At 42.2% G+C, this 16282-nt stretch overlaps 1 pseudogene; it reads right to left on the bottom strand.

Annotated features, from left to right (window-relative positions):
- Window positions 1-2911: 2911 nt before the first annotated feature.
- Window positions 2912-16093, bottom strand: LOC136516163 (uncharacterized; annotated as a pseudogene).
- Window positions 16094-16282: the final 189 nt, after the last annotated feature.

The following is a 16282-nucleotide window of genomic DNA, read 5'->3' as shown; positions in this document are numbered from 1 at the left end:
CCTTTTCTTTTCTTTTCTTTTTCTCTGTTTCTGTATATATGAGCGACAAGAGTACAGTCAAAATCGACTCAATCTTGTAGTATCCGTACTTACATGCTTGCTTTTATTTATTTTATACACGTACGTACACGAATACAAAAAAGAACAAAGAGAAGAAACAGCTGCCTTTCCGCTCCACATCATCTCTCTCTCTCTCTCTACAAGCTGGCTCAACAACTGCTTCAAGAGCAGCTAGCCATTGGGCTGGAAAGCTCCCTGCCCCCATCACAGGGCCTAGCCCGCGTATGCCTCCCACATAGTGGGCCGCGGCCGCATTTTCGAGCTCGTCCCGTCCGTCCGTCCGTCCATGACCGCTCTCCCTGGCAAAGGTGCGGACCCCGGCGGCGTGTGCCTTCCTTTTCCCACTTCGACACTGCTCCTGCTCCAACCCCCTGTGCTGTGCTGTGCTGTGTCCCCTCACCTCTTTTCCCTTCTGTCTCCACACGGTTACTGCCTAGTTTCTGTCTCTTCAGCCCCTTTCTATTGCAGGTCACTGGATTCGGACGATACAGCGACACCATAGCTGTCGACAGCAGCACTGCGCATCGACCTCGTCCACACCCACCCATGATAGAATCCACTCCAGCCAGGGCCAAACATCCACAATCCATCCTACTTTCACGTATTACTAGTATATTTCTAGCACTAATAATAACTATTACTCAGCTGCGTACTTATGTCATCTTACCGTCCAAGGTGTTAATTGTCTTCCCTTCATCCAATCATCCTCGTACCAAGTTCAGAACAAATCAACTCGGCAATACATCACTCAGATACCATGTTTACTTCAAAGGTACCCGGTACTGCTCCAGTTATCCAACAACTTATTTAAGCTCTGCATTTGCTGCAAGCATAGTTTTTTCTATTATTATTGTATACATCACGCCCTTTTCTTTCTTGCTATTTTCTTCTTATGCAGCACTTAACTCTGTTTCTGGGACGTCCTCCAGGTCAATATCTTGTGCGCATGGGTCACGCAAATATCAGGCAACATCTATCTACGTTGATCCATGTGCGTTAACATGGCTTCCCTTTTTCTAGATTTCTTTTTTTTTATAAACCATGTGTGGGTTGACTGGGTGCTTTTTATTTTATGTATACATAATAACAAGCATGTTTGGCCTGCAGCCTCCTTGTACATGACAAAGTCTTTAGCCTTTAGACTTAACTAGGTAGCGTGTTCGTGCGTTGCTACGGGATAACTAATAATTTGTAGTAAAAACACATGGATCGCACGATAAGATAATAATACCGTAAAAATTAAATACCAACATTAAAGTGACAGTTAATCCAAAAAGCATAGTTTTTGAAATTAACAGTCACGGAGAACGCGGCGTCGCAGGCTCACAACTCTACAGTATAGACTTTTCCATAATGCGGCTAGGATCATGTCCGTGCGTTACAACGGGAACAAGATAATGCCACGATAATTTAAATTCGATCGTGCGTTGTATTGTTAAAAAAATGATTTTGACCGTGACGTTCGCAATAATCCATTTGTAGCCCATAGTTGTAATTTTGGATGGAGACATTTATTTAAATACCCATGCATCTCCTACTCACAACAATCGCAAACCGTATTTGTAGTTACATATATAGTTTTTTAGTTTTGTGCCCATATTTTGCCTAAATACCGACCGCTCCAACAAATCACCCGACCTCTCACAACCCGGAGGTGAAAACCTGCCTGCAGTGACATGAAAATTAATCACTTAATTTATGCTCATTGATGCCTCCTTATGTGTTGTCGTCATTCTACAAAACCATGGAAAGCCTCATGAAGGAAGCCTCATGAAGGAAGCCTCATGTTAACGACAAGAATAAGCCTTTTGCAGATGATGGCATTCCGAAGGAAGAAAAAGATTGGTATCAAGCAATCCCTACTAAACCTCAAGCCCAACACAAGGCCTTAACCTAAGCCTAACAGTCAACAAGCTACTAATGGCAGTTAGGAACGACACAAAAAAGGTGGAGGAGGTTCAAGAAGGGGGTTTGTGTGCGACTATCTTAGGTTATCATGCCCATAATATAAAAAAATATGCACCATTTTTGCCATGCATGGTCTGGACACTATACCATGAGTACAATCATTTTCAATTTATGTGGAGGACCAGATATTCAGATTATCATATGAGTAGAAAAGCACTGAAGCACCCAAAAAGAAACAAGCCTTGTCCTTTGCCTACAATGTGAGATAACATTGCATCCATATATTCACTACCAGTAAAGCAGATAATCAGTACTCATCACAGAAAATCTCCAACCAAAAGTTTATCTCCACTCTCCCAATTTCAAAAAAGAAAAACCTCACTCAATAGCCTTAAAGAAAATTATACCACAAACCTTGATTCCTGGTTCAACTTCTCTTAGCCTATGCTTGTCCAGATATTTCAATCACGTTATGCAACATCAAGTCAATTCCATATGAGTTCAGTAAGATCTCTTTCAGCAACCTTCTCAATTTCCTGCAACGAGTACTGTAGCAGTTCACAAATTGCTAATCCATCATCAAACATAGGAAACATATGTAGTCTAAAAGTGAAAAGGAGTACAATTTTTCTATCTTGTTCTTTACAAACAGGAGAATGTATAAACAGGTACTCCATCTCAAATAAATTGGCAACGCATACACTGAAGGTAGCTGTAAACCAAGAAAAATAATATAGTTCTTGTTGCATTGGTCCTGTCATTATGACTATTTCTTTTGCCCTATGAGATGAAATCCAAACTGATTTTTTTTCCACTGCATTTGTAAAGGAACAAAAGTCAATATATACATCACAACCTGATTTGACTTCAATGGTAGTAGTAGAAATAGAGAAACTGATCTCAATGATAGTAGTCAATATATACATTAGTCCTTCAACTGCAGTTACCAGTAAATAGTACCGATCAAGTACCTGCAAATGCACAATTGAATCAAATAAAGAACCTTTCTGAATATGCATTTATTGTACCAAGAACGAATCAGTCCAGGGATGGGAGCAAATCAGAACCCCCGGCGCCATTCATCTCCTCCGGCTCCTCCTCCAGCGTGGCGAGGAACAGATCAGAACCTCAGGGCGGACCGAGCCCGCGCATGGATCGATCCAGGGATTGGCGGACTGGGAGAGTAGATTGATCCATGCACCCTGAGCGATGCAAACCCTAGCGATGGACAGAGAAACAGGAGGCGAGGGGTGGGAGCTTTATCGGCGCAGGAGTTGGCAACGTCGATGAAGCCATGATGAAGGCTCACTGCGCCTTAGTGGATCCGCGCTGCCACGCGATGGGCTGCCGTGGCCGCTGCCGCCATGGCTATAGAGCACTCCGCACGCCGCCTTTAGGAAGCTGCTCGACGGGCCCTGTATATTTATTTAATAACACAAATTCACCAACTATCACAAAGAGTAAATCAGATATAACACGCTAAAGGTTTCATCCAAAGTGTTGTATATTTATTTAATAACATAAATTCACCACAATGAGTATCAGGCATGATCAGGGAGCAGAAAAAAATATCAAAAGAACAGAAGACATGAGGTAAGTACAAACCTGTATATTGCAAGAAAAGTTTCATGTATGGTTTCAGCCATAGAACCCACTATGTATAGGTAATATTTGACATTCGTAGCCACAGAAGGATAGTTAAAAACTATATATGGAAATGGAGAAATCCTTAGTAATGATGCCAATCTCCTTCGCCAACAAGCCTTACAAAAGCTGCTTTCTTGGGATAACAAAACACTTGGGAATAAGGCGATTGCGCCAAAACATATTAGAGCAATAGCTGGTCTGCTGAAAGTTGTTGATTCCCAGTAAAGAATAGGTGCAACAACTTGCAATGACAACATGGAAATCAAGGTCAGCAAGAAACTAAGAACGCAATCCAGGGATATCTGGGGCATCAAAAGTTATTAAAGAAAGCCAACACGTCTATTCAAGTGGACTATAAGGTGGTCACACTAAATTGGTGCCGATAAATAGATGATGTAGCCAGCTTATTCACTCAATTCAACAGAATAGAACTGTAAGCTCTCTGATCAGCTAAAATGAAGATGTCAGCATAAGACGAATGATCATCAACTTCCCGGGAGAACTCTCTCATATAATTTACTTTGAAGTGACGCAAACAAGTAGCGTCCGCGGGCACATGACCTCTAATTACAACTGCTCCTTGCACGTGCTATTGACTTTATTGTACATAAGTGTCTGATCTGACTTAATATTATAAACCTTTGGAAGGGATAATAAAGTTTAGTTAGTAATTGTAGGTAGAGCTGTAAACATTAATTTGAAAACAATTTCAATCCTTTTTATAACCAAAAATATCACAACTAATAGCATTACCAGTCTATTCCAGTCAATTTACGTTGCAGTGCAAGCACAGATGGAGAATCAGTTCATATCTTAGATATAAAGGCCAATCACAGACAATGATTAGAATTAACAGAATGTTATGGCTCATTGGGGCAAGATTTTTTGTTTTTCAAGAGTCATAGCACACTATGACAATTTCAAGTCTACTCTACAAATTCACATGACACCCTCATCCAATGTAGACACCCAAAAAAATTTTGACTTCCAAAAAGATCAATTAATATTCTATGTTATAATATATTAAAATCCTTGAACACTACAATAAAATAAGCTAGCAAAGTGTAATTTATCACCAGCTACATCAACTTCCAACGAAAACATATTGCCAAAAAGACTTGTAGGAGTATTCCTCCTAAAGTTAACTATGATAACAGGAGCATGGATAGAAAATGGAAAACTATTTCTACCAACTCTGGGGATTAGCTTTCACAACAGAGTTGGGTCCAAAGTCAGAACGGTAGCACAAGCTGTACTTGTTCCAAGTATCACTTCCATGTGAAGTTGCTTGTTGCGAATACAATTTTCTCAACCAAAGTGGGTTTGTTTAATTAAGAAGGCCACCAAAACAATTGTAGCCATGATGCCCGTCACAATAAGGTTCACTGGAAATCTGTACCACATCTTATAACATCCAAAAAAATCAAGAACCAGTTGGTTTGTGAGACTATTCCTACCTATCCACCTTTTGGTGAAAGCACATACACTACTGGAGGTCCAGAGCACCATGCCTGCAGACTCCACATATTGGGCCACTAAATACCAGTGAGAGGCATTGGCTGATATCAAAACTTCAAGAATTGGCAAAGCATTTCTCCTTCTCCTGTATTGCAGTTGGGAATAATGCTAAATGTGTTCTTTGAACAACGACATCCTATACGGTCCTAGTAATCTTTAAAACTGATATCTCAACGAAATTTATTGGTATTCTATTCTAAGCTCTGCTTCAGATTGAGATCCTAAAACTCTTGACAACCTCATCCTTTTGCTAGTAATATTGGCAAAATGAAAATTAGTCACATGACATCCTCATCCAATGTAGACACCCAAAAAAATTGTCTTCCAAAGAGATAAATTAATATTCTGTGTCATAATATATTAAAATCCTTGAACACTACAATAAAATAAGCTAGCAAAGTGTAATTTATCACCAACTACATCAACATCCAACGAAAACATATTGCCAAAAAAGACTTGTAGGAGTATTCCTCCTGAAGTTAACTATGATAACAGGAGCATGGATAGAAAATGGAAAACTATTTCTACCAACTCTGGGGAATAGCTTTCACAACAGAGTTGGGTCCAGAGTCAGAACGGTAGCACAAGCTATACTTGTTCCAGGTATCACTTCCATGTGAAGTTGCTTGTTGCGAATACGATTTTCTCAACCAAAGTGGGTTTGTTTAATTAAGAAGGCCACCAAAAAAATTATAGCCATGATGCCCGTCACAATAAGGTTCACTGGAAATCTGTACCACATCTTATAACATCCAAAAAACAAGAACTAGTTGGTTTGTGAGACTATTCCTACCTATCCACCTTTTGGTGAAAGCACATACACTACTAGAGGTCTAGAGCACCATGCCTGCAGACCCCACATATTGGGCCACTAAATACCAGTGAGAGGCATTGGCTGATGTCAAAACTTCAAGAATTGGCAAAGCATTTCTCCTTCTCCTGTATTGCAGTTGAGAATAATGCTAAATGTGTTCTTTGAACAACGACATCCTATACGGTCCCAGTAATCTTTAAAATTGATATCTCAACGAAATCTATTAGTATTCTATTCTAAGCTCTGTTTCAGATTGAGATCCTAAAACTCTTGACAACCTCATCCTTTTGCTGGTAATATTGGCAAAATGAAAATTAGTCACATGACACCCTCATCCAATGTAGACACCCAAAAAAATTGACTTCAAAGAGATCAATTAATATTCTGTGTCATAATATATTAAAATCCTTGAACACTATAATAAAATAAGCTAGCAAAGTGTAATTAAGAAGGCCACATAAAAATTGTAGCCATGATGCCCGTCACAATAAGGTTCACTGGAAATCTATACCGCATCTTATAACATCCAAAAAATCAAGAACCAGTTGGTTTGTGAGACTATTCCTACCTATCCACCTTCTGGTGAAAGCACATACACTACTAGAGGTCTAGAGCACCATGTGATGTAGACTAGGCCTGATCTTCCAAAAGGTGTAATAGCATTGATTGGTGGAGACTCGACGTTCATGATCTAGGCTTCGAACCAAGACTGATTCGGACCCCTGCAACCGTTACACCACTGCTCCGTTGGTTATCAACCACGCGAATGCGATTGACCTCGCCGAGAAGGCTTTCCTGCAAGCGAATCGAGAACACAAGCAAGAACAGGATGAACGCAATCTGAAATTACAAATAAATATGAGGCTTATGATAACAAGAAGGAGTTTAAGTCTTTATTCAAAAGGACTAATCGCCACAGGTGAACAAGATCAAGAACTGGGGCCCTGGTTCACAGCAAGCAGCCTTGGCGGCACAGTTGCAGCAAAACGATGTCTGTTTTACGAGAAAATCAAGAACTAAACAAAACTCAAATCCTAAGGAGAGCGACGGCTGCTATTTATAGAGTCTTGGGCATCACCCCCCTGGACGCACCCCCTAATGGGCCCAAACACGATATACGGTCCAACGGACCAAAAGACGGTGTCGCAGCACCCTGACAGATTCTGGATGCTGACTTGTTTCGATGATTTCTATTGATTCCGAAGGTCTTTTGATGTGAGACCACTTGGATTGGCTTCCTTATCAAATTAGCTTTCCAACCATATGTGGATCATCGAAAACGAAGTCCGGATGCGTCCTAGATGACAAGTTTAAGGCAGACTAGTCTTGGAACCCGAGATGGGCTCCAACTTTAGTTGGACTAGGCCTCCACTATGAGAAAGATGAATTGGACACCCATACTGGTCCTCCTCCTCTCCTTGGATTGTATGTGATGAAGAAGTGATGTCCTCATCATCCTCCCTTTCTTGAATTGAAGTCATCCTCGACTAAAGTAGATCGTCTCCTCCATTGGATGACAGCAACGATGGCTTTGGAAGAAGACGTTCATCTTGGCACCCAATCCTTCACAAAGGTGGCTGCCATGGTGGCTTCCCTACTGGGAATTCATCCTCCTTCAAAAGGTTAGTACCAAGTAGACATATAGGCAATGTATAAGTTAAAGTATAACAAGGTTCATCATGATCAGCAAGAACAGATTTAAGAGCAAATAAAACTTCTTTTATATTACTTGATGGTTTATTTATTGGTTTGCTAAAGTCTTTATCATGGCCTTTCTTTTTCTTTTCAGCAAGTTCCTTTTCATATTGCACAATTTCAGCAGGAGTTAAAGGAAGTAAAGCAATGGTCTTTCCCTTAAATATAAAAGTATATCTATTTTGCCTACCATGATGTAGAACATTATTATCATATTGCCAAGGGCGGCCTAACAAAAGTGAACAAGCTTGCATAGGCAGGATATCAAAATCAGCATAATCATGGTATGATCCGATAGAAAAATGCACACGAGCAGATTGTGTTACCTTTGCCTTACCACTATTGTTGAACCACTAACCATGGTATGAATGTGAAAGAGCACGTGTAGATAAACCAAGGGTCTTGACAAGCTTAGAACTTACCAAGTTATTGCTGCTCCCTCCATCAATTATAGCACAAACACAGAAATTATTGACAATGAGGAACATTTGAAACAAATTATGGCGTTGTAGCTTGTCTACTGGCTCCACTTGTGTACTCAAAATACGCTAAACAAGGATTGATTTGTAGTTTACAGTGCATGTCACACTATCAATTACCTCATCAGGATCTTCAGCACTATCCGTAAATTTATCTACATAAAGATCAGTTGCAAGTGCAAATTCATTCTCTTCATCACTAGCACTAGCATACCCACCATCATCAGTAGCAATATATGCACGTTTGCTAGGGCATTCTTTAGCAATATGTCCCATGCCCTTGCAGTGGTGGCAAACAATTTTAGAAGAGTGGCTAGAGGAAGGTGTAGTAGATCCACTAGAAGAAGGTGTGATAGAAGAACTCTTCTTTACAGGCGCTGGTGGTGTCTGCACATTAGAAAATTTACTCACCTCGGTTGGACATGAAGGAGTGGATGGAGTCGTGGAACGCCTAGGTTGTCGTCCCTGTACTTCCCTTTCAGCTTTAAGAGCATAATGATATAATTAGGAAAATCTAGTCCATTCTTTATAGTCAAGAACATCATGTATTTCACGACGCAAACCTCCAAAAAATCTAGAACACTTATCTATTTCATCCTCTTATATGTTACTACGTGCTAGACCAATTAAAAGCTTCTGATAATATTCCTCAACAATCTTACTATCTTGATTTAAACGTTATAGTTTTAATCGCAGATCACGCTGATAGTATAAAGGAACAAATCTGGATTTCATTCGTCGTTTAAGTACAGTCCAGGTTTGAGGTATTTGAGCATTAGCATTAGCATTAACATTATTGCAAATATCATTCCACCAGAAAAGAGCAAAACTAGTAAACTCACTAGTAGCAAGTCTAACTCTATATTCTTCAGGGACTTGATGGGAGCTAAATTTTTTATCTACAACCATCTCTGAAAGGTCCTAATGGCTAGAGGGGGGTGAATAGCCTAATAAAATTTCTACAACGACACTTAACAAAATAGTTAGACAATTACAAGGCGAAGCAAGTGTTGTGCTAGCCTACTCAAAATGCAAGCCACCTACCATAATTCTAGTTTAGATAGTATCTATTCACACAATAGCTATGACACTACTCTATGTTAGTGTGCTCTCAAAGGCTAACTAAAGAGTCACACCAACCAAGCAAGCAAGCTCTCACAACTAGCTACACTAAAGAGCTTGACAACTAGTTTGCGGTAAAGTAAAAAGAGTGATCAAGAAGGTTATACCGCCGTGTAGATGAAGGAACCAATTAATCACAAAGATGAATAACAATGAAGACCAATTACCTCAAAATCAATGATGAACACAATGATTTTTACCGAGGTTCACTTGCTTACCGACAAGCTAGTCCTCGTTGTGGCGATTCACTCACTTGGAGGTTCACGTGCCAATTGGCTTCACACGCCAAACCCTTAATAGGGTGCCACACAACCAACACAAGATAAGGATCATACAAGCCACGAGCAATCCACTAGAGTACCTTTTGGCTCTCCACCGGGGAAAGGTCAAGAACCCCTCACAATCACCACGATCGGAGCCGGAGACAATCATCAACCTCCGCTCGACGATCCTCACTGCTCCAAGCCATCTAGGTGGCGGCAACCACCAAGAGTAACAAGCGAAGTCCGTAGCGAAACATAAACACCAAGTGCCTCTAGATGCAATCACTCAAGCAATGCACTTGGATTCACTCCCAATCTCATAAAGATGATGAATCAATGATGGAGATGAGTGGGAGGGCTTTGGCTAAGCTCACAAGGTTGCTATGTCAATGAAAATAGCCAAAGGGTGTGGGCTTCAATCAGCTATGGGGCTTAAATAGATGTCCCCACGAAATAGAGCCATTGTACCTCTTCACTAGACACAACACGGACTGACTGGACACTCCGGTCAAGTTGATCAGACGTTGGACCTCAGCGTATGGTCGCCCGACGACCAGCACGTGTCCCGACTTCAACGGTCACTTGAGTTGACTGGACACTATGCTATAACTGACCGGACGCTGAGCCACCAGCGTCCGGTCGTTTCTAGTAAGGTTCCAGAAATGCCTTTTACCCACCGGATGCGTCCGGTCAAGCACGACCGGACCCTGCCATCGTCCGGTCAGAGACCCTAGCCTCTGTGCGCTGCCCGACAACAGGACCGGACACTCCCTGCCAGCGTCCGATCACTGAGCGACCTAGCGTCCGGTCGTTTGACCGACGCCAGCACCTCTGCTGTTATAATTGACCGGATGCGCCAGTTCCTCTAGGACCAGCGTCCGGTCACCTTGTGACCAACAAGACTAACTCTTTTTCATCTCTAACTTCTTTACCCTTGCTCAAATATGCCAACCACCAAGGGTATCACCTTGTGCACATATGTTAGCATATTTTCACAAACATTTTCAAGGGTGTTAGCATTCTACTAGATCCTAAATGCATATGCAATGTGTTAGAGCATCTAGTGACACTTTGATAACCGCATTCTGATACGAGTTTCACCCCTCTTAATAGTATGGCTATCAATCCTAAATGTGATTACACTCTCTAAGTGTCTTGATCACCAAAAAAATAGCTCCTATGGTTTATACCTTTGCCTTGAGCTTTTTGTTTTTCTCTTTCTTCTTTCCAAGTCCAAGCACTTGATCATCATCATAGCATCATCATCATCATGATATGATCTTTATTTGCTTCACCATATGGAATGTGCTACCTATCTCATGATCACTTGATAAACTAGGTTAGCACTTGGGGTTTCATCAATTCACCAAAACTAAACTAGAGCTTTCAATCTCCCAATCTAAATATGCTTCAGGATCAGCAGAACCAGAAAAAAGGAGATATCTTAAACTTGGTTTTAGAGAAAGGATCATTATTACCTTGGTTATTACCTCCTATACCGCGTCGGTTAAAGTTCAACCGATTACGGTAACGTGCATCCTCAGTACGTTATTGAGCTTTGGCTTTAGCCTCCACGTCGCCATCCTCCTCCTCAGAGAGATCATCATCATCATCTTCAGAACGTGGTCTAGGATGTCGTTGTTCAACATCTTCAATCCTATTGGCCAAGTTGGTGATTTGTTGAAGGATCTCATTGAACTTGTCGTCAAGAACGGCACGAAGCTCATTCTTAGAAACACAGTCATTGAAATCTATAGGTGTGTCCCCGTTTCCTTTGCCGCTGCCTTCCGCTTTTCCTGACATGGTTAGTAGAAAGAGGAAGATAATACAAATAGTATTATCCCTACCAACTACTTATGTTGTGGACAAGAAAAAATAAGGCACTTAATTCTCAAGCGTCTTACCACGGTCTTACAAGTGTTCTTATCAAAGCAACAGGCGGTGTAATTGGTCGGTGATTGTGATACCGTTGTAGCTTGAGTGTAACAGTTGCAAGGCGAACCTATACTTGGTTAGAAGAAAATGGAGCTTGGACAGGCACAATATAGTAGCAAGGAATAGCAAAATTCATAACTAAATAGCAAAGCTGAATAAGTATCCCAAGTACTTGTCTTAGTTGCTGGCCTACTCACGTTCCAAGTACTAGATGTATCAAGTGATGTGAACAGCAGGAATATGATTAGGAATAAGGCAGAAATCAGCACACGCAAACACAACTCAAATGGCGCTCTCTATGTGCTCCTCTAGATATTATTCCACTTTTGCCCCTCTCTTTTTTCTCTATTTTTGGGTTGTCGTTGTTTTTTGGGGATTCTTTGACTTTTTATTTTTATTTTTTTGATATTTTTTCTTCACTTAGGAGCACAAAAGAAGTAACCACAGAAAATATGAGCTTAAAGAAGTGAAAGGCATGTCATGTGGAAATTTCAAAAGACGTGCTCAAAATCGACAAAAAGCTTATGACCACGAAAAGAGAATCTTGTGACCAGTTTTTGACCAAAATAAAAATCTCTGACTCCAGTAAAGTTGGGGATGGACGGATCCAAAAAAAATTTCTGATCAATTTTGATATATGGAACATCAAAATCCGAGTTCGTATGCGAAAACTAGACCAGTTTTATGAACTGACTCCGAATTAGAGAACAAAATAGGGAAATGCGCACAAAATTGGTCACAACAGTAAGGATTTGATAGAAACAGTGAAGACAAATATAACAAATTAGATGGCGTGGACTAGGATTTGATAGATATAAAGAAAACACAGCAAGACTTGAAGGTGTTCACGGATTATGATAAAAAACAAAGGAAAAAAACACAAACTGGACTAAAAACGATCTAAAACCAACAACCAGAGCTTGACCTAGGACACAAACTCAACCACGTGACACAGAGATAAAATTGCATGGCACAACGAGGCTATAGGACAGGAAATATGTGATGGTGTATATTTTTTGGCTTTTTGTGGACTATAGGTAATGCAAAAACAGTAACAATCTAAAGGGAAAAACAAAGTTATACCTAACGAGCAACAAGGTCTCTAATACCACTTGATGTAGACTAGGCTCGGTCTTCCAAAAGGTATGATAGCGTCGATTGGTGGAGACTCGACGTTCATGATCTAGGCTTCGAACCAAGACTGATTCGAACCCCGCAACCATTACACCACTGCTCCGTTGGTTATCAACTATGCAAACGCGATTGACCTCGCCGAGAAGGCTTTTCTATAAGCGAATCGAGAACACAAGCAAGATCGAGAGAACGCAGTCTGAAATTGCAAATAAATATGAGGCTTATGATAACAAGGAGTTCAAATCTTTATTCGAAAGGACTAATCGCCATAGACGAACAAGATCAAGAACTAGGGCCCTGGTTCACAGCAAGCAGCCTTGGTGGCACAGTTGCAGTAAAATAATGTCTATTTCATGAGGAAATAAAGAACTAAACAAAACCCAAACCCTAAGGAGAGCGATGGCTGCTATTTATAGAGTCTTGGACGTCACCTCTGAAAGCTCTAGTTTGGTTTTAGTGAATTGATGAAACCCTAAGTGCTAACCTAGATTATCAAATGATCATAAGATAGGTAGCACATTCCAAATGGTAAAGCAAATAAAGATCATAACATGATGATGGTGACGCCATGATGATGATCAAGTGCTTAGACTTGGAAAGAAGAAAGAGAAAAATAAAAAGCTCAAGGCAAAGGTATAAACCATAGGAGCTATTTTGTTTTGGTGATCAAGACACTTAGAGAGTGTGATCATATTTAGGTTTGATAGCCGTACTATTAAGAGGGGTGAAGCTCGTATCGAAATACGGTTATCAAAGTGCCACTAGATGCTCTAACTCTTTGCATATGCATTTAGGATCTAGTGGAATACTAACATCCTTGAAAATATTTGTGAAAATATGCTAACATATGTGCATAAGGTGATACACTTGGTGGTTGGCATATTTGAGCAAGGGTGAAAAAGTTAGAGGTGAAAAGGAGTTAGTCTCGCTGGTCACAAGGTGACCGGACGCTGGTCCCAGAGGAACCAACGCATCCGGTCAGTTGTGGCAGCGAAGACGCTGGCGTTGGTCAAATGACCGGGCGTTGAGTCTTGGACTAATCGGACACTGAGGTCTAGGGTCCAGTCCTGTTGTCGGACAGCGCTGAAGAGAGTCACTGTGTGATCGGACGCTGGCAGGGTCCGGTCAAGCATGACCGGACGCGTCCGGTCGAAGAAATCCGTTTCTTGAACCTTACTGGAAACGACCGGACGTTGGAGGCTGAGCGTCCGATCAGTTTGTATGCTGCGTCCGGTCAACAGATGATCATTGAAATCTAACGAACAGTATTTGAAGCAGTGGACACGTGGCATGTATCACGTGACCGGACGCTGAGGGCCAGCGTTCGATCGATCGGACCGAAGCGTCCGGTCACCCCGCATTATGCCCAGTGAAGGGGTACAACGGCTCTATTTCGTGTGGGCTTCTATTTAAGCCCCATGGCAGGTTGAAGCTCATACCTTTGGCCATTTTCATTGACATAGCAACCTTGTGAGCGTCAAAGCCCTCTCACTCATCTCCATCATTGATTCAACATCTTTGTGAGATTAGGAGTGAATCCAAGTGCATTGCTTGAGTGTTTGCATCTAGAGGCACTTGGTGTTCATGTTTCACTACAGGATTAGCTTGTTACTCTTGGTGGTTGCCGCCACCTAGACGGCTTAGAGCAACGAGGATCATCGAGCAGAGGGTGGTGATTGTCTCCGGCTCCGATCGTGCTGATTGTGAGGGGTTCTTGACCTTTCCCCGGCAGAGAGCCAAAAGGTACTCTAGTGGATTGCTCATGGCTTTTGTGATCCTCATCTTGTGTTGATTGTGCGGCACCCTATTGAGGGTTTGGCGTGTGAAGCCAATTAGCGCATGAATCTCCAAGTGAGTGAATCACCACAACGAGGACTAGCTTGCCGTCAAGCAAGTGAACCTCGATAAAAAATTATTGTGTTCATCATTGATTCCGAGGTGATTGGTCTTCATTGTTATTCATCCTTGAAATTGATTGGCTCCTTCATCTACATGGCGGTATAACTATCCTGCTTACTCTCTTTACATTACCGCAAACTAGTTGTCAAGCTCTTTAGTGTAGCTAGTTGTGAGAGCTTACTTGCTTGGTTGGTGTAGCTCTTTAGTTAGCCTTTGAGAGCACACTAACATAGGGTAGTGTCATAGCTATTATGTGAATAGATACTATCTAAACTAGAATTGTGGTAGGTGGCTTGTATTTTGAGTAGGCTAGCGCAACACTTGCTTCGCCTCATAATTATCTAACCATTTTATTAAGTGTTGTTGTAGAAATTTTTATTAAGCTATTCACCCCCCTCTAGCCATTAGGACCTTTCAACCTCCCTAGACGCGCCCGCTAATGGGCCCAAACACGATACACGGTCCAACGGACCAAAAGACGGTGTCGTGGCACCCTGGCAGATTCTGGACGCTAACTTATTTCAATGATTCTTGATGATTCCGAAGGTTTTTTGACGTGAGACCACTTGAATTGGCTTTCTTATCAAATTAGCTTTCCAACCATATGTGGATCGTCGAAAACGGAGTCCGAATACGTCCTGGACGACCAGTTTAAGGCAGACTGGTCCTGGAACCCGAGATGGGCTCCAACTTCAGTTGGACTTGGCCTCCACCATGAGAAAGATGAATTGGACGCCCATGCTGGTCCTTCTCCTCTCCTTGGCTTGTATGTGATGAAGAAGTGATGTCCTCATCACCATGCCTGTAGACCCCACATATTGGGCCACTAAATACCAGTGAGAGGCATTGGCTGATGTCAAAACTTCAAGAATTGGCAAAGCATTTCTCCTTCTCGGAATAATACTAAATGTGTTCTTTGAACAACGACATCCTATACGGTCCCAGTAATATTTAAAACTGATATTTCAACGAAATCTATTGGTATTCTATTCTAAGCTCTGCTTCAGATTGAGATCCTAAAACTCTTAACAACCTCATCCTTTTACTGGTAATATTGGCAAAATGAAAATTAGTCATGTCACCTATTCTCACGAGCTAGCCACAAAAAACATATAACAACACAAACCAAGAAAGGAAAAATGTTTTTACCACAAACAAACAAAAATATCAACAAATATTCGAGCATTCCTGCACAAATCGAAACCGCATCGCAACCAACGATTCGACGGACACGGCAGGAGCAGAACTTAGAAGTGATAGGAAAGATCTCCCGTTCGTGAGCAATTTCTGCACGATCCGTGATGCAAGCAATCCCCCTCAAAGGAGGTGGCGGCAGAGGGGAGGGAGGAGGGACGGGGCGAGAACACGCACCTTCTTGATAAGGAGTGGGCCAAGGAAGACGACCGCAGCAGCTCCGGCCCTAGCAAGGACGATCCTGAGCACGGCGACCTTGGCCCACCTCCGGATCGAGCGGCACCGTAGCACCCTCGGGCACTCCGCCGCCGCGGCCGCCTTGATGGCCGCCGTGGCATCCCCCTCCCCCTTGGACGTACCTCCACCTCCTCCGGGATCGTCACGTATTCGCTGCGTCTACCATTGGCGGACCCGGGCGAACCCATCGACCGTGGGGACCCGATCAGGCTAGCATCCGCGGGGGGACGCTGCCCTGAATCATGCTGGTGAGGAGTCGCCGGATCGGCCAGGACCCAAGCGGAATTGGGCTTGGGTTGGGTGGGTTCCGGCGAGCTCGGCGTGATTGAGGGCTAGGGTTCATCCGTGTGGGCTGTCTGTGTGGGAGATGAGCCTAG

The sequence above is a fragment of the Miscanthus floridulus genome, chromosome 17, assembly GCF_019320115.1.
Source record: "Miscanthus floridulus cultivar M001 chromosome 17, ASM1932011v1, whole genome shotgun sequence".
Lineage (NCBI taxonomy): Eukaryota > Viridiplantae > Streptophyta > Magnoliopsida > Poales > Poaceae > Miscanthus > Miscanthus floridulus.
The sequence above is the reverse complement of the archived record's forward strand: the minus strand, read 5'-3'. Positions and strand labels throughout refer to the sequence as shown.